General features: G+C 36.8%; 1 long non-coding RNA gene across 1 annotated transcript; it reads left to right on the plus strand.

Annotated features, from left to right (window-relative positions):
• The first annotated feature begins 10099 nt into the window (after positions 1 to 10099).
• LOC108448508 lies at positions 10100 to 11911 on the plus strand. Its single transcript, XR_001864394.1, has 3 exons — positions 10100 to 10397; positions 11101 to 11211; positions 11424 to 11911. It is a non-coding gene; the product is annotated as an uncharacterized LOC108448508 (long non-coding RNA).
• Positions 11912 to 22511: the final 10600 nt, after the last annotated feature.

The following is a 22511-nucleotide window of genomic DNA, read 5'->3' on the forward strand; positions in this document are numbered from 1 at the left end:
ACATGTAGGGATTAAGTCTGCATTGTCTCTTAAGTGACATTGAAACTGGTCTCAGGCTTTTTTTTTTAAATCCGACAGTGAGAATTATAATTCCACTGTAATTTCCACAGATACTCTGATTCAGTCAAACTATTTTTTAAGATTGAAAAAATATTTAAAAGCAAACATTAGAAATAAAGATTTTTTTTCAAATGGGGATCATCCATATTCTTGTGAGAGGAGTGATGAAAAATAAAAAAGTTAACCTAATTATACTTTTCTCATAAATTACCAGTGAAGAAAATCTTCCTAAGGGAAGAAAATGTTCAAAAAAAAAAAGTTAGTTTTCAAGCTAGCTTTTATTTCTATTTTTCTTCAATTATCTACATCATGTCCTATTTATGATAATAGCACTTAAAGCTAAACAAGGGCTATTCTCTACAGGTTTTCTGCCACAGCAACAGAGTAGCATAAATATCCCCTCTGATTAATTTGGGGTTTTGCATATGTACATAAAAGGTTGGCACCATTTTGTCAGATATCAGCGTACTGAGTATTTGGAATACTTCCTTTTTAAGTTATTTTTCATCCTGAATTTGTCTTAATTGGCTGAATGCTCAGCTGTTACACAACTGCATATGGTAGAAGTCAAGATGTGACTGTGACTGTTTCTAATCTGGTAGCATGGAAAACAGTGCAAGGATTGTTACTGAAGTCTTTATTATACCTTTATTGAAAGGAAATAACAAGATCTGGGCCACTCAAACAGATAACAACTGTAAAATTTACAAGGTGTTTTATGAAGAGTTTATTTCTAAACATTTTTCCCTGTTAACTTTGCCTATCATTCGATTGCAAAGATTTCAGCTGTGACCTCCTTTATTTTGTTAGAGATCAAAAATCCTGTATATGAATGTATTCAGGTGCAAACGAGTTGTGAAATTTAATTAGGTCCAATTGGTTTAAAAATGGGATACAAAAATGAATGTGATAATGACTGCCATAAGCAAACTTTCCTTTTGTACTTTAAAGCACAGCTTCTCTATTCTGTCCCCTTCTCTATAACTTTATTTGATTAAGTAGTTCTATTCTGATCTTATACTAAAAATAACGAACAATTGAAATTTAGTCTGTGTTAGTGTGAGGGCCTTTCAGTCTGCCATGGGGCAAATTCTGCTCAGTGTCAAGGGCATAAGTAAAGGCAGAGAATGAGCTCATTTTATGTTCCAGTTCCATGAAAAAATCAAAGTTGTTCAGTAGTTAATATCTTTTCTACCCAAATATCCTATTAATTAAAGAACTGTGCTCTACTCTTTTCCTTTAGGACCCCAAACCTCATAAATTTTGGTTCTTTGGGTTCAAAGTGATCTCAAATTCATTTCTCCCTAATCGGTTAGCTCATTAAGCAACTTTAACCACCTTATGTAACAGCTTTTATGTTAAATAAATTATAATAAGGAATCAATAGTAAAGCTAGCCTGATCAGGCAGAAGATCAAAGCTTTATACACAGATTATTGGCTCTATGTCCTTGGAGTGTGATCTCTATGAAATTAAGGGCAGATGTTTAATAGTCTACAAAGTAATTTTTATATTACAAGTACACAGATATGTGACCAGTCTCCTGTGCCTATGGATTTTCAAACAGCTGCAAGAACTGGTAAAAACTGAAATATGTACAGGTAAAAACTCAAAACACTTCAAGTTACTTAAATCCTATTTTTTGGATATTCAAATTTTTATGAATTTGTAAACAATAGCATAAACAAAACATTTCTAAACTTTTTTCCCTTAAATAGCTGTCTTTTGAGTGTTGAATAACTTTTCACATAGTAGTTCTGTCATCATTTACTTTCTCTAACATGATTAAGTAATATCAAGTTTCTAATTTTCCAGCGGCACATAAAATAAGGTTTCTTTTCTGGGAAGTCAGGCAATGTTCATATTGGCTTTAATATTTAATGTATGGTACAAATGTGCTGATTCACCACTCCTTGTATGCAAGCAGTGGGAAAAAAAACAGGAGGAAAAAAGTTAAGGTTCATTTTTAAGAAAAAAATGTCACCCAGAACACAAACAATTCTTGCTTAAAGTTCTACTTTTCTCTGGAGTGCAGCGTTCTAAAGTGTGTTGGGGGATACAGCTTTTATTATCACTGTGATTTTCAGGTAGTATCTGCTTTGTGTACAAGTGGAAGGAAAGTTTATTCTAACTGCCAGCTCCACTCAACTTGTGACCTAAAAGTGAAGGAGGCAAGGTTTGGCTTGGTCTGGTTTGACTTCATTTTGCTTGGATTTTTTAATCAGTAATAAAGTTTCTGTAACTGAAACTTGTCTTCTAAATTGGTTAATGACACGGGAGACAGAATAGGATAAATATTCTTTTCTTCCATAGTCTTCCTTACAGCAAATAAATCCATTGAAAGCTTTCTTAATAAAAGCAACAGATTCTGAATGCTTAGGGGTAAGTATCTTCAGAGGGGAACTGACCCTAGAGGGTTACAAGAAATGTTCAACCTTCACAACTCCCAGCCTTAGTCACCCTTGCTTCCTTGCAGCACTTGATATTATTTCTCTCTGTTCTCAAAATGAGAAAATAGCTCACGGGAATTTTTTCTTTGCTGTACCCAAGTAATCAAGCTTCAGAAACAAATGAATACAACAGAACAAGTGGAAACAGAACAGCTCACTTTTTCTGTAAATTTATATTTTATTGTCACAGCAAATCCGTGTCTCATCACCTGCTATTTTCAATCATCTGGTGGAGAAAGGGCACTTCCTGTTCAGGCTTTCTGGTATACACAGGGACTGGAGCTGGTATGCACAGAGAACTGATACTCAGATTTCCTTCTGTTATAAAAATTTCCTTAATAACAGTTATAATTTTCATTTGGAGTCCAAGTGTTTTCCATTTTTGAATGCTTCAAACTCATATTCTAATATGAACATGTTTAATATTTTTTTAATGTGGGTCCAAAATTGGCAGTTTTAGCTTTAGAATGAGAAGATTAAGTACTGTTCTCTTAACTGGGAACTGTGGTTAGTCATCACGATTTTTATATCCCGAACCTTCTGTGTTCCCCTAAGTTGTTGGTTCACTCTATAGTTACTGAGCACTGAAAGTTATGTTTCAAGATCTCTGCTGTTCAGAACCACTTTTCAAAGACTGTTCTTTACTCAAATATATACAGAAAGCCTTTGCTGCATGCATGATGCCAGGAAGTCAGGCAAGAGATTTTCAAATAGCATGATAAAGATGAGGCTGTTTCCAAGTGTCTAATCCAGCATGTCCAGATCAGTGCTATTCAACTTCTAAATTATCATCTATGCCATAATAATAGTCAGTCCCGAGGCTGATCTGCAATCTTAATTAAACTGGTGTGAAGTCAGTTCACAATAATGAATTAATTATATGTGGTAGTGTCCTTATATTTCAGAGAAAGAGACCCACTTCACAATTGGCATGGACTCAGCAGAAGTACATAGATGGTTATCGTGGCTGAGCTGACAGCTAGATAGTTTTTAATGCTGCATGTACCCAGTCAGGGGCAGTTGCTGCTGCTCTAAATCCAAGGCTTTTATCCTCTCTTCCCTCACAGAGCTGTCCTACTCAGCGCTTTATCCACCCGTCACCCAATGAGAAGTACTGCCTTGCTCTGGTGTGTAGCCTGAGCTCTCTCTCATGGTTTTTAGTTCTATTCCAGGATAGATTGGGCTGTCTCTTTCATCCAGATGGTTTGGGCTAAAAAGTGTCCCGCTGATCATTAGGAATCACATGTCCAGTCTTCATTTTACACTTTTCAGTTTCCTTGCCTTGGTGACTTGATTTTTTTGTGAGGTACTATACTCTTTTATTTACTTCAAGCCTTCTACCATTTAATTATCTTTTTTGCTCATATCACAAACTAGGAGAGGAAATTTTTTTTGTTTAATTTTTTCATATATGTTTATTTGATCATTCATTTTTTCATATACATTTCTGGTTTCCATTTTTCCTTTCAGAAAAAAAATTGCAGTCTTTTCACATTCCTATTAGTTCTTAAATGCCCTTGAACTTTCTTATTTTGTCTGAATTGCCTCTATTTCTCCCTTTATTTATTTGTTACAGTGGTTAGCAAATTTACTTTGCATTTAACAAATTATTTACAAGTATGTGGCCTCCTCTATGTTCCCAACTTTAAAGTTTCTTCACTTTTTTTAATACACTGAGCAGATTATTTTTCTGAAACTGTGTAACTGATTTATTAATCATTTACATTTGGGTATTAGTCATTAGAATCCTTGTAAAACTGCCATCAAACATCTGAAAATCAGATCTCCTGTGTGACTAGATAAAATATGAATAGATCAAATACATTCTATTAATAATACTACAGCCAAATGGTAACTTTAAATAGGACAAACTATTCATAGGTGGGGACATTTTGAAAATAAGGCCCTGAGACACAAGTAATTTAAAAACTTGTCAAAATTAAGATTTTTAAATTCTTGGATTATAAAGAATACATCTTTTCAGCAGCTTTTTCAATAGCTGTATAGATTCAGTGTGAATGGTTTCAATGCAGAGTGACAGGAACACATTGAACAGTACATTTATAAGGGACAAACCTTGAAAATTAGATGCTCATATTAGCATAGAATATTATATCTTCTTAATGTTTGTTGGATATTAAGAGCAGTGGGAGGAAACTCAAAAAATTACATGGCTATCTAAGCCATTTCCAGGGATTTTACTCAGTGCCCAAAAGGCATCTAATGTCTTTTAGGTTCAAAGTGATACCTAAGTCCTTTAACCATCTTTAGAATTGTTACCCTTAAAAGAATGGCCTGTTATGCAAAGATGCAGCTCCTTCTATTGAAAATGAAACAATGAGTGTAGGATTGTAATTTTAAACAGTAATTTAAGAGATGGAATGTTAAACAGTAATAATTCAATGAGCTTTAGCCACAAAATAACCTTTCCTGCCTCTTTTCTTCTTCTCCTTTCTTTTTTCTTCAACATTTCCCCATAAAACTGTAAGTCTCCTCAAAAAAAAAAAAAAAAAGACATGGGGCAGTAGATGTTCAAAGGTATTATTAATGTTCCTGTCACAGTAGTTTCTTGCCCACTGGGAAATTGCTCATTTATGATGAACCAGACCTCGACTATAGATGGAGCTTTTATAAGTTAAAAATATTTCCCTTTTCAATAATAAAGAAAGAACTTTGAAATAATACATTAAAAATGTCACTGAGGGCACTGTAGATGACTAATGAGTGACTTGAAAAGGATGAGTGCAATGTTTAGTCTTATAAGATTATTTATTGACTGTACTTTTACCATATCTATTTTTTGATTGACCTTTTATGAAATATAAGAATTAATCTGTGTCTGTCACCATGTTTATGAGGTTTTGGTGCTAAAGATTAATGGATGAAGATATACCACAAAATATTTTTTCTCTTTTCTTATTATATTTTAAAGGGGAAATAAGTTATTGCTACCAACACTATATCTATGCTAATGACATGCAATTATTTGCAGGAGTTTTCTTTTTTTATCATAAACTTGGTATCTACAAACATGTTTTAAACAGAAAACCGAACTATTTCTATGAATAATAACTTGTGCTTGAATTGTGCATTTTATAATTGCATTGGTTAAATGTTTAGGCTAATTTAAATTAGACAAAAATCCCCTATATTTAACAAAATAATTTATAACAAACCCTTCACAAGAAAGAAACAAATTAGGATAGTTAGATATTGCATGAAGAATTGAATGGTAAAGCAAAACAAACCCACAACTTTGATTCCTCCTCTTGACAGTAGTAAAAGGCAGTTTCAACTGTAGTATCCAGAGAATAAAGCACATTTGATATCTCAGCAACAGGCAAAAATTTGGTATTTAAGTGAAAGTAAATGACTTTGAGCAGGAAATGGTATGATTACACCTTTCTGATCAGTCATAACTAGTAAAGCAGTCTAATACTCATGAAGCGAAACTGGTGACCAAAGTGAGAAGATTGCAATCAAGGAGATCAAGGAGGCAGTGAAGGAGAATTTGCATCTCAGACACATTAGCCCAGTGGCATCCTGGTTTGTATCAGCAATAGTGTGGCCAGCAGGACCAGAGTAGTGATTGCCCCCCAGTACTCAGCACTGGTGAGGCCACACCTAAAATCCTGTGTTCAGTTCTGGGCCTCTCCCTACAAGAAAGATGACGTCCTGGAGCATATCCAGAAAGGGGCAACAAAGCTGGTGAAGGATCCAGAGCACAAGTCATGAGGAGCTGTGGAGGGAGCTGGGGTTGTTTAGCCTGGAGAAAAGGAGGCTCAGGGGAGACCTTATCCCTCTCTACACCTGCCTGAAAGGAGGTTGTAGAGAAATGTGGGTCTGACTCTTCTCCCAGGCAGCAACTGACAGGACAAGGAGAAATGGCCTCACAGTGAGCCAGGGGAGTTTTAGGTTGGATCTTAGGAAAAATGTCTCCAATGAAAGGCTGGTCAGGCACTGGAATAGGCTGCCTGGTGCAGTGATATAATCACCATCCTGAAAGTATTGAAAAAGCATGTAGATATGGCACTTGAAAACATGATTTTGAGGTGAACATGGCAGTCACAGGTTACTGGTTGGACTCAATGACTTAAGTGGTCTTTTCCAGCCTCAATGACTTTATGATTCTATGTGGTTTAGAGAAAAAAAGGAGAAAAATAAAAGAAAAAAAGAGACCTTTCAGTGTTTTTGCAGAAGAAAATGTCTCAGTAACTTATTAGACAAATGTGCTCACTGTGTATAGAATTCTAATTTGAACCTAGTGAGTAAATTAAGACAGAAATTTTCATATTTAATGTGGAGAGGAATAAAATCTCAGGTAAAACCATTTTAAAAACACTTGCAAAAACATTTTAAAAATACTGAGTTGGTAAAAAGTGAGAAAGAGAACATGTACTGTTTACTGTGAGATTATCCAGCTTTTAATGTAGAATTCAACCCCTTGAACTCTGTCCCACTTTTACTTTTTTGTTTAGATTAGAATTTTTCACATCTACAAGTACTATCTCTCTGCTTCCAGAAACCACGATTTTATACTTTACACTTTTCTCAATTATTTGGTTCTCAATGGCATGTAGTTTCCTTCTTCTCTTCTCTCTGCATATGTCTCTTCCTCTTCAGTTTCATCTCCTTTTCTCCTGTCTCCTCTCCTGTCAATGTGTGGGCTTCTGCTCTTGCAAAATTGCAATAATTTGATTTATTCACATCTGCAAGGAAAGAATTCTTATGAGCAGTGTCTTAGCTGATATAGAATGTCTTTTTAGCCCCAGCAATTTGTTTGTGTGTCTAAGTCTTTATACTTCTTTCTACGCTTTTTTCAAATATTTTAGAAATCTAGTGGAGTTCATAAGTTGTAATCTGTCTCATATTGGAGGTACCGAACCACACACTTAAGATTCTTCATCAGTAGTCTCATTGAAACTATCAGGACAGTTTACATACCTGAGCTTCAGCAAGAGCTTTATAAATCTTATTTCTCAGAGAGGCACCAACTCCACTTTACTTTTTAGTCTCTGAACTGCCACATTGCTCTCTGTCTGCCTCAGTTTCCATTTTTCTTCCTCTCAGGGGACATCTACATGGCTACATATCTACCACTAGACCTCGAGTAACATTCACAGTGTGATTCCCAGAATAGGAAACCCTCTTGTCTCTTGGCAAGAGGGCTGGTTGCATTTGTCTGCTCAGAACACCACTGAATTGCACAGGGGCCTGCATGCCACCATGAGCCACATGGAACTTCTATGTGTGAAATTAGCATCCAATGCCTACAGAGCAGGAATTTGAGCCCTGATCTCTGAAATTCTAGCCCATCTTCTAAGATGAAGGATTCTCGGAGATAGATCTGTGCAAGAATATTTGCGTGGGAGAGAGGAGAGAAAAAAGGCTAACTGTGTAGGTTGCTCTTCAAGCATTTGTCAGGGATATGCAACATAGAGATTTGTGGAGATTCTAGTCCCAAGAAATTTGAGATAAATAAGCAGAAGTGATACAATTTTCAGTGGAGTCACTGGAAAAAACCACTCAAATCACTCCAGGATATCTGGGTTTTGCATATACGCAGGGAAATTAAATTCAAGTTCTGGCTCCAAATCTCTTTATATGCAAAAGTAACACTGTTCCTTGTGAGTGGTGCAGCTGAGGGTTGATCTTATTTTTCACAGATAAAGGAGTCTATGAAAATGTCTTAATGTAATAAAATTAAAACCTTAAATAGATGGATTTTTGTCGCAGACAGGAAGGCATGTACCTCCGCTTAGAACAGAAATTGAAGAACCTGAGTCATACTCTATTTTTCTTCTGTTTTATACCCAGAACATCTGTGAGTCTCTGCACAGTCTCTTAGTTTTTAGTATGAGATCTTCTGTGTGAGAAGTTTGGTTTGATGGGTGTCCCCTCTAATTAGGATATGCAGTGCTGATTTTACCCTGCCTTAATACTTTTTTTAGGAAATACTCTAATGAAACATAGAGTCACACAGCTTAAGGTACTATACATCAGAAGAACCACCAACCTCTTCAACCATGCTCCTCTAGTGCTCAGAAAATGTGATGTCATTAAACATAGCTAAGTTGGAAGGTAAGGAAGGGTAAGCAGTGTTCCAGACCTGATTTTGGCCATAAGGCACTCTTGGGGACTGTTACCATTGCTCAGCTGATACACAGTAATTAAACTGAATTTCATTGTCTGTAAATCCCTTATATGCTTCCTAAATCTCTCAGAAAGATCCTGGTGGAATGATATGTACTACTGTACTGCTGTCCTGCCTCTACAATACTTCTGCAATTATAACCAGATGTCTTCTTTATTTCAGTACTGCCCTTAACATTCTTATTGTCTTCTGTAGCCACAAGTCATGATCTGTATTCTCTTTCTATTGTGAAACATATCAGAGTATCTGCCTGTCTGATTAACAACATCGGATTCATGTCTTATCTTTCTACAGTTGGACATACTCCATTGTGAGGATGCAAGGGAATTGAGTTAGCGATGTCTTGTATAACACTGTGAAAATTAATGTACACTGCTGAATCTCTGACTACAGGAGCTCCCACTGGACAACACGATGGGAACAGTAGGATATTTTGTTATCTATGGCCATGACATTATGTCCTAGTTTCACGCACCACAGTACAAAGCAGTTGTTCTACTCAGAGAAGTTACTTACAGAAATGATGGAACGTGTAATAGCAGAAAGGCAAAATTTATTTGCTCAAAATGAAGCATCCCAACACTCTTCCTAAGAAAGTGGTTTTTTTGGCAATTACGTTAGACAACTTCCTGGAGACTTACACCTTGCAGATATGTGCTACTCTGCATGATTCTGAATTACAGGTGCTTTTAGTAGTTCTCATCTCCACCTAGCTTCCAGACCTTCTATAAAATTCTCAATGTGATTGTGTAATCTATTTCTGCTGTGATTCCTGGTATTTGTCGTGATCAGACATTGAGCTGGGTCAAAAGACAGTAAATACAATGCATGTTCATATAGTTTCTCTTAGATGTCAGAATGCATCCTTCACACCCTTTTATCTCCCTTGTTCTGCTCTTTTTCTTTCTGTGGTGAGACTTTCCAATGGCTCTACTTTGCTCTTGGTCTTTACTGTCACAGGGCTTTTTAACATGCAGGTTAAAGCTCTCGTTTCCATAACTAGAGCCAACAGAGGTTTCATCCTGAAGCTGCTTTAATGATAAAGCAATGTCTTCCCAGGAATTCAGTGGTATTTCAGAAAGGTATCAGAAATTAAAAAATAATGGCCTGTTGAACAGGCTGCACTGGCTTTTAGATCCACTCCTGCTAGATTTCACCTGCCATATATTGGGGGAGGGGTATTATTGATCTAGTTTTAAGCAGAATTTTACTATTATAGAAATAAAAGTATTTTCTGTGATAAGAAAGATTTGTGAAACTAATCCATGAGACAGAGCACAAGATGAATAGAGAGGATTTTTTCCACAAAAGCCCTATAAAGACAATCTTTATGTGTTTGCACACTCAAAAAAAAAGAAAAAGAAAAATAAAATAAAAGAAAATTAAAAGCCTTGGATGCAGTGTAGCTAGCTCTAGAGTCTCTATCACAGTACTAATTCTGAGCTGTCAGAAGTCTGCTCTATTTTATTCTTTTTCTGTCTCTGTGTGTGACATGTTTTAGCTTTCTACAAAAAGGGAATAAAGGGGAAGCAGCTTCAGCTAGCCTTGGAAAAGCTATTTAGCTTGCATATTGTGGAACTGTCTTCCCTAGCTAGTTACTGCCATTTTATAACACTGCAGCATATTGGATCAAAGACTATAACTGCCACCTCCTGTTTACAATGGGCTGGAGCAGTCATAGAATTGTCAGGGCTACTTTCTGCCTCGGTGTGATTGGAAACAAGACTGAAAACGGTAGGTTGCTACCAACAGGTTAATTTCTTTTTTTTTATTATTTAATTTTTGGCTTTCACCTGCAATGTCAATGCAAGTAAAGCTAAAACATTTAACCCAGAAGGGTAAGTGTCTTTTTTAATCCTTTCAAATATTCTTGAGTATACCTGGAATAACAGGCACAAATATGCATGCAGTACTATTGTTTCAGAAAAAATTTCAAAGGCAAAACCATGGAGACAGGAAAAAAACCCTAAAAATAGTCCTTGAAGTGTGTTCTAGATTTTTAATATATGTTATGCTGAGACAAGAGCTGTTGTTAGACTGCATAAACGCTATGTCCCAAGGCTTAACACTTAGAAAGAATATTTTTATAGCTCTGCCAGTATTAAATTTTTGTGAGAGTCATCAGTGATTTTCATTTTGCAGTGACAATATGGTGTTTAAAAATATCAATTGACTGATAAGAATACTTCCTTTCAAAGGTGAAATTACATCCCAAGTATCCAGAGCATGTAATTTGGGAGCTCTGATAGAATAATAAGCATTTGGCAACCAAATTTCTAGTTTATATTTCTGATTTATCTTTCCAGCTTTAAGAAAGTGATTTCATTGCTTATATTCACCTAAAAGAGATGCAGAGCAGAGAGACAACAGACCACGATTTTTGCACTGAACTAAAATACAAACTTTAAGACTCCCATCACTGTGTCTGTTAATGCAGGTACCTTATCAAGAAGATGTGCATAAACCTCTGAAGTTGGGTTTTCAAGAGACAAAAGAAACACAAACAAGAAACATGGATACTCACCATGTTCTTGTAACACCAGCTAAGGTGGGAGACCTGTGCCTTTCTTCTGTGTCACTTCCATACATACCTTAAACAAACAATGTCATTCCTTTTCCTGCACGTGCCTTGTGCAAGACCTAGGAATTGCATCATTGCTCCCATTTAGTGTCTCTGGTTGGTTAGATACGGGCTGCACATTGTAACGTGAAAAATAATGGGATAAAGATGAAGCTGATCTGCTGCTTTCTTTCATGCAGTGGGCTTTGACGTATGCTGAGATCAGAGAGCAAGATGCATGCTGCATCATGGGACCAAGGATCTTGTGAGGATATTTGGCATCAATAATATACCATCTGTATGTGATTTAAATCACTCTGCAAGGACCAACCCTTTTTCTTACTTATTTTATGGTTTTTTATTGAAAGGCTGACTTGTATATGCAAGCATCAGTTTGTGGACTCAGTGATGACTTAAGGACTATTGTCTAGAGACTGCTAAGGGTTTTTTGCAGTCTGTGCAGGTGCCCTTTTTCCTTCATGGTCTCCTACATCCAACTAGAACTGTTTATATTGCTAGTTCTGGCAGTTTCTGATTTGAGGATGATGATGATTGTGCATCCATCTCCATCTGCATACTGGGTGTGTAATATTTAAAGGGGTTAAGCTTTGACAATACTGTTTCCTTAGGCCTCACAATACTATGTAAAATAAAGGAAATAAAGGAGTGTGAACTATGTGGTACCTTGTATGGTCTGGTATATTGAATGATTATTTCTGATGCACTGAAAAGTATATATTTTGTAGAAATTTTACAAAACTGGATCAAAAGTTGCATTTGCATCTGCGTTTTCATTTTCCTTTTTTTTTTTTTTTTTTTTTTTTTTTTTGGTGCTTTTGGGTAAGCCTTATATTTTATTAAAGTATTTGGGACTGAAAAACATACAAATTTTTTCTTAAATATTTTTTGCTTTCTGCATTGAGGGATCCTTAAGTTACTGAAATGTCTTCACCATTTTTTCTAAACTCCCCTTCAAAAATGAAGAGACACAAGACTTTGTATTTTGGGTCTGCTAATGTAATCAAGAAATTATGTCAATGGAAACTAACTGAAGAAAAAAATCTGGTGCTCAGAACATAAATGGGACTTAGAAATGTAGCTCCTAGAATTTCCAGCCTGGTTCAGTTAGCCTATCATAACAAAATTGAGTGATGATAACTACTACCCAGTCATAACTGTATCTTTTAATTAAATATCTTTTCTCACAGACATCTAGGCTCACTCATTTATGCATTAAGACTCGGGCCATGTTTTTTATTTTTTTTTCAAACCTTCATATCCTTGTGTGTATTTGCTCAAAAGAGAAGCCAAGAGGAACCATTTACTTTCTCTGTATTTATCAAAACTTACTAAATTAATGGTACAAAGAGCAGTTACTTCACACCTGCGCCTCAGACCCACTTCAGACAATATTCTAGTACCATTCTTGCTACTCCTTCTTGCCTTGTATATTAATTTTAAATATCTTCATCTAGTTCTTCTCTATGTGTAACCGTTTAAAATATAGAAAGGAAAACACTCTGATGGTTACAGCAGCCCTCCAGAATAGGTTTCTCTGCCTCAAGCGCCCACTTGGACAAATTATTTCTCTTGTTAATGACTCAACTTTCATTGAATTTTGTAAATATTTCACCATGGAACTGAAAAGAACTACTTTCCCAGGAGAGCAACTGTGTGCATGTTCTTGCCATGTAATGGGTAGGTGATTACACTCAGCCATTTCTTTTCTCTTTTCTTCTAGCTGCAATCTGCAAATCCTGTGTTAACAATACTATCCCAGAGGAGGAAAAAAAAATCCCTGAAATGTTTGTTAGACGAAAGGCAGTCTTTAAAAAAGAAAATATATTAATTTGAATACTGTTACTTAGGCAACATCAGAAACGCAGCATAGCTTATCACTTACTAAGAAGGAAAATGGCTCCAGGTACATGTAAATGTAGTTCATGTAATTTCTTTATACTCTCGGAAAGCAACCAGTTAATCTCAGACCACCTGATCAGGCTCCTTCTTGTTTTTGCACCTAACTACTCAATTTCACATCTGGTACAGCTGAAAAAAAAAAAAAAAAGAAAAAAAAGGTCTAGCTGGGTTGCTTTTCCTCTTCATAAATAAGAGTAAAGTCAGGCATTCCTTAGCTATTTCACCTGTGATTTGGATTTCATCTTTCTTTTCAGAAAACAGACTTGTGGGGATGATGACTTTAAAATCCCTTCCCTATGTTGATATTTATAAACCACAGAGGGTGGAGGTTAAGCTCTGGCCCTGTTTTCAAAAGCTTCTCTCATCAGCCAAGGTCAGGAGCTGTGCTCCTGAGGTACCTTGGGTTCATAGTTTTATTACCAATGAGTAATGCCTTGAAACTGCATCCAGTTCTGCTGCACTTCAGAAGTTTATGTGGTGCTGGTTTTAGTATCTTGATTAAAACTTAGTAGTAAACATAAAGTAACTCTCTTGTCACTATATATTTTCAAGTTTTACTGTTTTTTCACCACTCCTCTTTATGATCAGAGTAATAAATGCACCTGTATAGGTTTTTCCCTGACATTTTATGCTTCTGACTCCATGAATAAAATATGCTATAGAAATGCTAAAACAATGTCTCAGACAGTTAAATAAGCAGAATGACCTTATTAAATAGATGTTTTTCAATATTTAAAAGTAATATATTTTAGATAAAATATGCAATTCACCAGTTTTGTGTTTCACTTTTTTTTTTTTCTTTTTTCTCTTTTTTAGTTCAGTAAAAGACAGTCCAGGATTGCTCAATTCCACCTGCAAATAAATGTGGAAAGAAGCAGCCTGGACAGATTTACCCTTATGGAACTTAATTATGATAGTAGTTACACATAGATTTATTTAAGATTACCCCTCTTCTTGGCATTTTCTTAAAGATTTGTGGAACCCTTAGCTTTTCCCATTCCTTATTTTTTTCTCCTGGTAGTGTAACATGATGATCAGGTTCAGTGTCTAATGAGGCAGCCATTCTGAACACGTAGAGACAAAGAAGAGGTTTCCCTGGCAACGAGGACCATGCCAGAGCTCTCAGAACAGTTATTTCCCCTGTATTCAGGTTCCTTTTCTGTTTAGGATGCCTATTAGTGTGAGTTCACAGGCAATGCCTGGCAAGCTTTTCAGAGATTACTGCTCCTAAATATATATAACAAAATACAGCTAAAGCTATGATTTATGAGTAAACTGAAAAGTGGTGAGCTGACATATATTTTCTCAGTTTTATATTTTTTTATGGAATCTTAAAACAGTGGTGACCATAAGTTCATTATATATGTCTAAGGCTATTAAATACACTGCCTATATCTCTTTAGAACTTCACTGGTCTCAGCAAAATTTGTGTGAGTTCACTGAATTCTAAGCCATATTTCTGCTGTCACTAGAATAAGCACTGATTGAGGTTTTAGATCTAAAACACACATGAATTTAAGCACATATAGAGGTGATGAAATATTTAGAACTGTAAGTAATATAACTTGAGTTTAAATCTCAGTTTAAATGTAGAGAAAAATTACGGTAATAATATTAGATAATTTTTAGTATTTAAAAGTAAAATGAAATTACAATGACATTAAATTCTTTAGTTCAAATATTTACTTGCATCTGAAATCTATAAACCTTTTATGATGAAAACTTCTGAAATCAGATTAAGAGATGAGCTTTTCCACGTCCTTACAAGTTCTTGAGAGAACCAAGAAGACTACTACAGCACCCAGCCCTAAGCTTGGTCAGTATGCTGAAATTGTTCATGCAGTGATCCAACTCAGCTGAGACTTTTGATCTGGAAAGTGTTTTCAAAGTACACCTGCTCACACACATTAAACATACAATTGCAATTTCCCCTCCATGTAGAACAGAAGCATTAATCTCTTGTCCAAGATATCCATTGGAGATATGGAATAGAACAGTCCAGGTTGGAAAGGACCTACAAAGATCAGCTAGTCCATCTGATAAAAACATCTGTTTAACTCCACCTTCATCAAGAGAGAATTCAAACCAACCAGCTTTCTTTCCTTCCTTCTCCCTTCCTCTCTCCCCTTTTTCCTCTGTCCTCCCTTCTGTCCTCTTGCCCTAATACACACAGCCTTGTGACTACATCACTGTATGAAGAAATGGACATCAAGTGTATGAATATTCTGAGGCAATAGAAAGGATTGTTTCTGGACAAGTACTGCAACCAGCCAACTTCTACTGCAGTCATCATTTCATCTGTCAGTAGTTGAACTTTTAAATCATTAATCCAGCTCATTAAAAAAAAAAAAAAAAAAATATATATATATATATATCCTGAGCACTTTAAAGTTCTCCAAGTGAAAATTCAAGCATTAGGATCCCAAGAGGACAAAACCTCCCTACAGCCTTGAGTAAAGAACCTAAAAGGCAGAATTTAATATCTCTCTCTTCATTATTCACTATTGATGATCTGTAGGAAGCTACATAGTGTCTATGCATACTGAGTGGAGTCCTGCATATTTAGAGAGGACCCTAGGCAGGTGCTTCCACTGGGATCTTAAACAGATGGCAACTAACTCCCTGTGTCTGTGAGACAGGAAGGTTTTCTGACTGTCCTGGAACAAATAGAAGCCTTAAAAACAAGCTCTGCAAAGTTCCTTGTATCTGATTCTCATACACTAACCAAATCACTTGTCACAAGTTCAGCTGGGATTGATAGACCTGGGAAAATATTGCTTGGCTCTTCTTTACATCCTGTCTCATATTCAATTCCATTGTTATATGTAAAGTCAAGGTAGTTGCAAAATAGTGAGAAACTAAGGAAGAAAAATAAAAATGAGAAATAGGAGTAAAAATAAATTAAAAAGTGGGATCTTCCTTTGAACTTGTAAGGAAGATATTCTCATTTTTTTCTCCTGTGAAGATTGCAAAGGAAACTCATTTCAGCTTTGTAAGACCACAACGATTGCTTCAGACACAAAATGAATCAAGCCTCTTGTTGGATTATGTGGGTGGTATTTCCACTCTTCCCTAGTGGGATAATTCACAGCCTGCAGCTGTGGCACGAAAACTCAAATATTTTTTCTCTTTCTGTCTGGCTTTAAAAGGAGGGACCTGCATTCATTTGCTGTTTTAAAGAAAAAGGAAAAAGAAATTGAAGGCCCATTAAAGATAAGTAGTGTGAAACAGAGCAGTCATAAAACAAAACTGCATAAACAAAGAAGGAATTAATTTGCATCTTTTTAAGCAGCTATAGTCTAGTATTTGAAAATGAATGAGAAGATATGTACTTGCCCAGGTGAATAAATAATAAGATAATGGTTGTAAACAACCCCTTTTGTACTGTTAAGAATCATAACTCTTTACTTACCTGCTCTCAAAGAATTAAGTTTTTCTTTTTATACAGCAATTTTTTTAATATTATTATTACCTATTAAAACAAACTTCTTGGATTTTTTGTGTGCAATTCAAACAAATTAAATAATACATAAACTAAGAACTTGCTATTCTCTATCATTAAAAACACTTTTCAAATTCCCAGCTGAACTTCACTTCCAACTGCACTTTTATAAGTCTAGGAATATCTTCTCCAAGGGAAAAAAAACAAAGCAAACCAAAACAAACAAACAAAACCCACAACAACAACAAAAAAACCCAAACAAGTAAAACTTGAATTCAGTGTTTCTTCTCTTAATATAACATAAATTTGATCTTCCATGGCGTGTTTCTTAAAAGCTGCTTTAAAGTTTTTCCATATCCTGTGAATTATTTTCTTTCCTTAATTGTTGTACTGTTTGCCAGTACAAGGACTAAGAAATCACTATTAACACTTAAGCTAATTAAGGTTTTCAGAAAACACTGGTATGTTGTTCTCATTAACAGACTTTAAAAAACTACTATTCAGACATATGAAAAAGAAGATTGCTTTTAAATCCCAAGAAATGAGTGTAAGTGTCCATATTCTGGTACATTAACAGTTTGTTCCAGTACATTGAAATTTTATGTGGAAATCCTACTCTGCAATTAATATGCCTGATGTAAATTGAAAAACCCATAATCCATCCTTCTCTGCTGTAATGTAAGAGCATATTATTATTGAGAAGCTACAGGATATCGGAACCATTTTTTAAAGTTGAATGCCCATTACCTTAAATCTGCATATAAAATGGTTTGCTTTCAGAGTAGGTAATATACAACTGAATACATCATGATACACATGAAAATATAACAAATAACAATAACAATAATAACAATTAGTCCAGTGTGTTTCACCTCTACAAAGAAAATTACATCTTTTAGCATTAGTAAATAAAAAAAGCTTAAAATTAAACACAAAAATGTAATGAAATGCCTGACTGTTCTAGATAACATGAGATATCTGCAATATCTGCCTGGTCACTTATATTAAGTTTGAAAATAGTGTGGTCATTATTATCTTTTTGGAAATTTCCCATATCTACTGAAAAGCAAAAGTTATATTTTTGAACATTAAGTATAAGTTAATAATTGTGTAAATGTAAATAAAATATGTCAATGCCACTTACTATCCCCTGGAGAAATTTTCAGTGGTTTTGAGGTGATTGTTAATGATTGATTGATACTGAGATACCCTTTCCTGATCAGATGTGGATCAGCTATTATGAAGGAGCAGGGTTCTGGTGGGTTGACCCTGGCTGGATGAGAGGCGCCCAAAAAGCTGGTCTGTCACTCCCCTCCTCTGCAGGACAGGGGAAGAGGAAATACTAGGAGAGGCTCATGGGATGAGATAAGGACAGAAAGGATCACTCACCAAGTATTGTCACAGGTAAAACAGTTTCAATGTGGGGAAATTAGTTTGATTTAGTGCAAATGAAATCAGAGAAAGACAATGAGAAATAAAAACAAATCTTAAAAAACATCTCTTCCCCCACCCCTCCCTTCTTTCCAGGATCAACTTAAAAATTAAGTTCTCTACCTCCTTCTCAACAGCAGTGCAGGGAGATGGGGAATGATGTTGCAGTCAGTTCCACACACATTGTCACGCCTTTCTCCTCAGAAGGACTCCTTCACGAACGTCTTCAACGGGAGTCCTTCCCGCAGGCCGTAATTGTTCACAAACTGCTCCAGCGTAGGTCCCTTCCACAGGATGCAGTCCTTCAGGAACAGTCTGTTCCAGCAGTGGAGCACAGGGTCACAAGTCCTGCAGCAAACCTGCTCCAGCATGGGCTCCTCTCTGCATGGGGCCACAAGGCCCCGCAAGGGACCTGATCCACCATGGGTCTCTCACAGAGCCGCAGCCTCCTTTGGACAGATCCACCCAGTCTCAGATGGGGTTCTCCATAAGCTGCGGGTGGAGCTCTGCTTTTCCCTTGGGCTGCAGAGCCACATCCGGCCTCCCCATGGTCTGCACCATGGATTGCAGGGAAATCTCTTCTCTGGCACCTGGAGCACCTCCTCCTCCTCCTCCTTCTTCACTGACCTTGGTGTCTACAGAGTTGTTTCTCTCACATTCTCACTCATCTCTCTGTCCATACACAGTTCACCACCCATGCTACTCTCTTAACTATGTTACACCCAAAGCTGCCATTGGACTCTGCCTTGGCCAGCAGTGGGTCTGCCTTGGAGACCGCTGACATTGGCTCTATCAGATGAAGGGGAGCCTTCTGGCAGTTTCTCACAGAAGCCACTCCTGTAGCTCCCTGCTACCAAAACCTTGCCATGCAAACACTATATGTTCCACACCTTGCCTCTGTGAATCACATATTTAAAAATTATCATAAAAATCCACATTCATCACGCAATCTTCACAAACTTTAATCACATCACTCACGTCTACAAAAACTTCCCCACACCAAAATCAAAATAACAACATCACAACACTGAACAAGTTGGTGGTCTAGCAATTTTCTCATTAACAATGATGACAATATCTCATTGTAACCAGCAGCACAGAAACCTCCTGCAGCTGCCCAATTTTTACTGGACTGCTGGATACTCCATTGCTAGTACTGTTACTTTAGGTAAAGGGAAATTAAGACCTCATGTACCAAATACCCTGAAAACGTTTTTAAAGCCAGATAAAGCCTTAACACAAGGAAACAAAAAATGTGTAGCAATACATTTATTCCATGTAGAGACACCACCTTTATGTCTATGCTGTAGAACTCAAGAGATTTTGCTATCTGATTCATGCAGCAAAATTATTTGGGATACTGCACAAGATTGTGAAATCAAAATCTTCTTTCAAAGGATTGCTCTCTGAACAGAATCCCCTTTGTGGAGACACAGGCAGTTTTCTGGAAACAGAATGTTTGTGAGACCATATTCAGAATTCATTCTATCTCTCAGGAGGCAATTTTTCATTTTCTTCCTTCTACAGAAATGTGGAATGCCAGACTTAAAAAGTACTACTGTCATTTGGATATTACAGAGCTATCTTGAGCTTATCTGTATATAGAATATTCAAAACACCGCTCCAGCACTTACTTGGCAACAAAAAGTTCATACCTTTCTTGATTTCTTCATACTCTGAAAACAAGGTTTCATATAAGCATATGTAATAATAACATATTCTTGCAGTAGCAATCAAAAATAATGAATCAGTGTGGTGTTTTGGGCTAGGGTGAGTTTACTTTCTTTACAGTAGCTAGTATGGGGATGTGTTTTGGATTTGTGCAGAACATAGATTTTATAATACAGAGATGTTTTAGTTATTGCTGAGCAGAGCTTACAGAGAGCCAAGGCCTTTTCTGCTTTTTGTGTGGTCATGCTGGCAGGGAATTGGGGGTGCTTGGGAGGTTGGGAGGAGACACAGCTGGGGCAGGTGACCCTAGCTGACCAAAGGGACATTCCAGACCACATGACATCATGCTCAGTATATAAAGTGGTGAGAAGAAGGAGGAAGGGGGGGGAATGTTTGAAGTGATAGTTTTTTTCTTCCCAAGTCACTGTTGTGTGTGATGGAGCCCTGGTCTCCTGGAGATGGCTGAATACCTGCCTGCCCATGGGAAGTGGTGAATTAATTCCTTGTTCTGCTTTGTTTGCATGTGCAGCTTTTGCTTTTGATGTTTAATTGTCTTTGACTCAACCCAGCTTTTTCAGTTTTCCAGCTTTTACCCTTCCAGTTCCCTTCCTGGTCCTGCTGGTGGGGTAGTGAGGGAGTGGCTGCTTGGGGCTTGCTTGCTGCCTGGGGTTAAACCATGGCAATCAGTCAAAAGAGACATCACAAGAACAAAACCACCTTGAGGTGGTAATGAATGGGAAGTGAACTTAAAGGCTTTGAAACATGCTGTTATAGCAACCAAGCAGGAGACTCTAAAATGCTAAGTTGTCAAATACCATAAATTTTTAAGAAAATACTTTGAAATTTACAATAATGGCTTTTATTAGTTTCTTATTCTCCGGGAGATGTCATCCTATCCAGATGTATGTGTGAATGGAGATGTCTGTATGGAAATGGTTCATTTCAACCCATTCCTGCATTTCAAACCATGTAGAAATGTAAGAATATTATTTTAATACCTAATGCCAATCTAAACCAAATTTTCCCTTTCCTCTGATCGCAACTTCCTCCTGCTGCTCATCTAGCACTACTTTTCTGTGATTGCTCCTGGCATATAAGTCTGTTGGAAAATATTATCATCCTCAGCATACAACAGAAATGTTCAACTCCAACATCCTCATGAGTCAGCAGTGTCTATCAGCCACAGCTTTACCCTTGACTTGGTTAAATTTAGGAAAATATTTATCAAATTGGGAAGGCATTTTATGTTTTAGGTTCTTTTTTCCCATCCTCTGAATGACTACTGAGTAGAACGTTCTCGTAGGGTGCTATAATTTGATGTAGCAAAGAGTATCATCATGGTTTACTATTCAGCAGCAACTGCAAACCCCTGAGAAGACACCATGTGCCTGTCATGGACAGAGCAGCTGGAGAGAGGAAGTGACCTGCACACTGTGAGGCAGACAGCCACATACTTACAGCTGAACAGCCACTCTGGTGGCAACAGGCTGATGATGTTCACAGTGGTTGTGACATATTACATGTCATTACAATGTTGCATTAATTACATTACTCACACTTAATGAAATCATAAAATACGAGCCTTAGAATTAGCAGTACTCAAAGCAAAAAAGAGAACAAAATTTATTGAACTTGTATATTATTTTAAATGAGATTTTTATACAGTAAGTGGCTTCTTTTGCATTCTACTTGCAGTTATACATATACAGACTATTTTTCTATCAGGTTTCCTTCTCCGCTTTTCTTCCCCTAACTGGCTACTGATTTTTTCCTCTCTCCTTTTTTCGTTTTTTTAAAAAGTCCTTCATTCTATCATGGTACTTATTCCACTTTGTTCCTCTTTCACCATCACACTTCAAAGACTTCCAGGAGTCAGACAAAGTTCTTTCAACAAGGTAGCACTTTCCTTCACAGAAAGGCAAAATTCTTCTCTGTATGAGGCAGGAGCAGTAGGAGCAGTCTAAGTAGCCTTACAAACCTTTTTTTTTTTTTTTTATTTAATATATCTGATACCCATTACTGTTGGAAAAGTATGAGACAAATGCAGTAAGCTACAGTTGTTAAAGGAGACCACACGATTTATTTATTCTCCCCACATCACAGAGGGATTCTCAGTCCCAGAATGGAATAGAATCCAGATCTATCTTTTACACGTTTTTAGATGCCCAAAGGAGGCTATGACCCAGTGAGAAGCAGAGTTCTGGCAGGACACGTGGTCCCATGGAGAGAAGAGCCCACACTGGAGCAGGGGAAGAGTAGGAGTAGTCCTTACCCTGAGGAGGAAGGAGCAATAGAGACAAAGTGTGATGAACTGACCACATTCCCCATTCCCCATCTTCGCTGTGCCACTGGTGGGGAGGATGTGAAAAAAATTGTGAGTGAAGTTGAGCCTGGGGAGAAGGGAAGGGTGGGGGCAAGGGTTTTTAAGATTTGATTTTATTTCTTGTTGTCCTCCTCGTATTTGATTGGCAATAATTGAAACTAATTTCTCCAAGCTGAGTCTATTTTGCCTGTAACCATAATCATCTGAGAGATCTCCTCCTATCCTTACCTCAACCTACAAGCCTTTGGTTTTATAATCATTATCCTGTACAGCTGAGGAGCGGAGTGACAGTGCAGCTTTGTTGGGTAGTGGGTGTCCAGCCAGGATCAACGCACTACAAAGTTATAGCTGTCATTATTAGGGTATTTTAAAGACTAGTAGGATAATTGTGATTAAAAAAAAAAAAAATCCCAAAAAAAGTATAAATACAACTAATCTGAAGTATGAACTATTACAGACATTCTCACAGACTTCCAGTAGGTAAATTTTAGTTTCTCCAGT

The sequence above is a fragment of the Corvus brachyrhynchos genome, unplaced genomic scaffold (assembly GCF_000691975.1).
Source record: "Corvus brachyrhynchos isolate BGI_N302 unplaced genomic scaffold, ASM69197v1 scaffold115, whole genome shotgun sequence".
Taxonomy (NCBI): Eukaryota; Metazoa; Chordata; class Aves; order Passeriformes; family Corvidae; genus Corvus; species Corvus brachyrhynchos.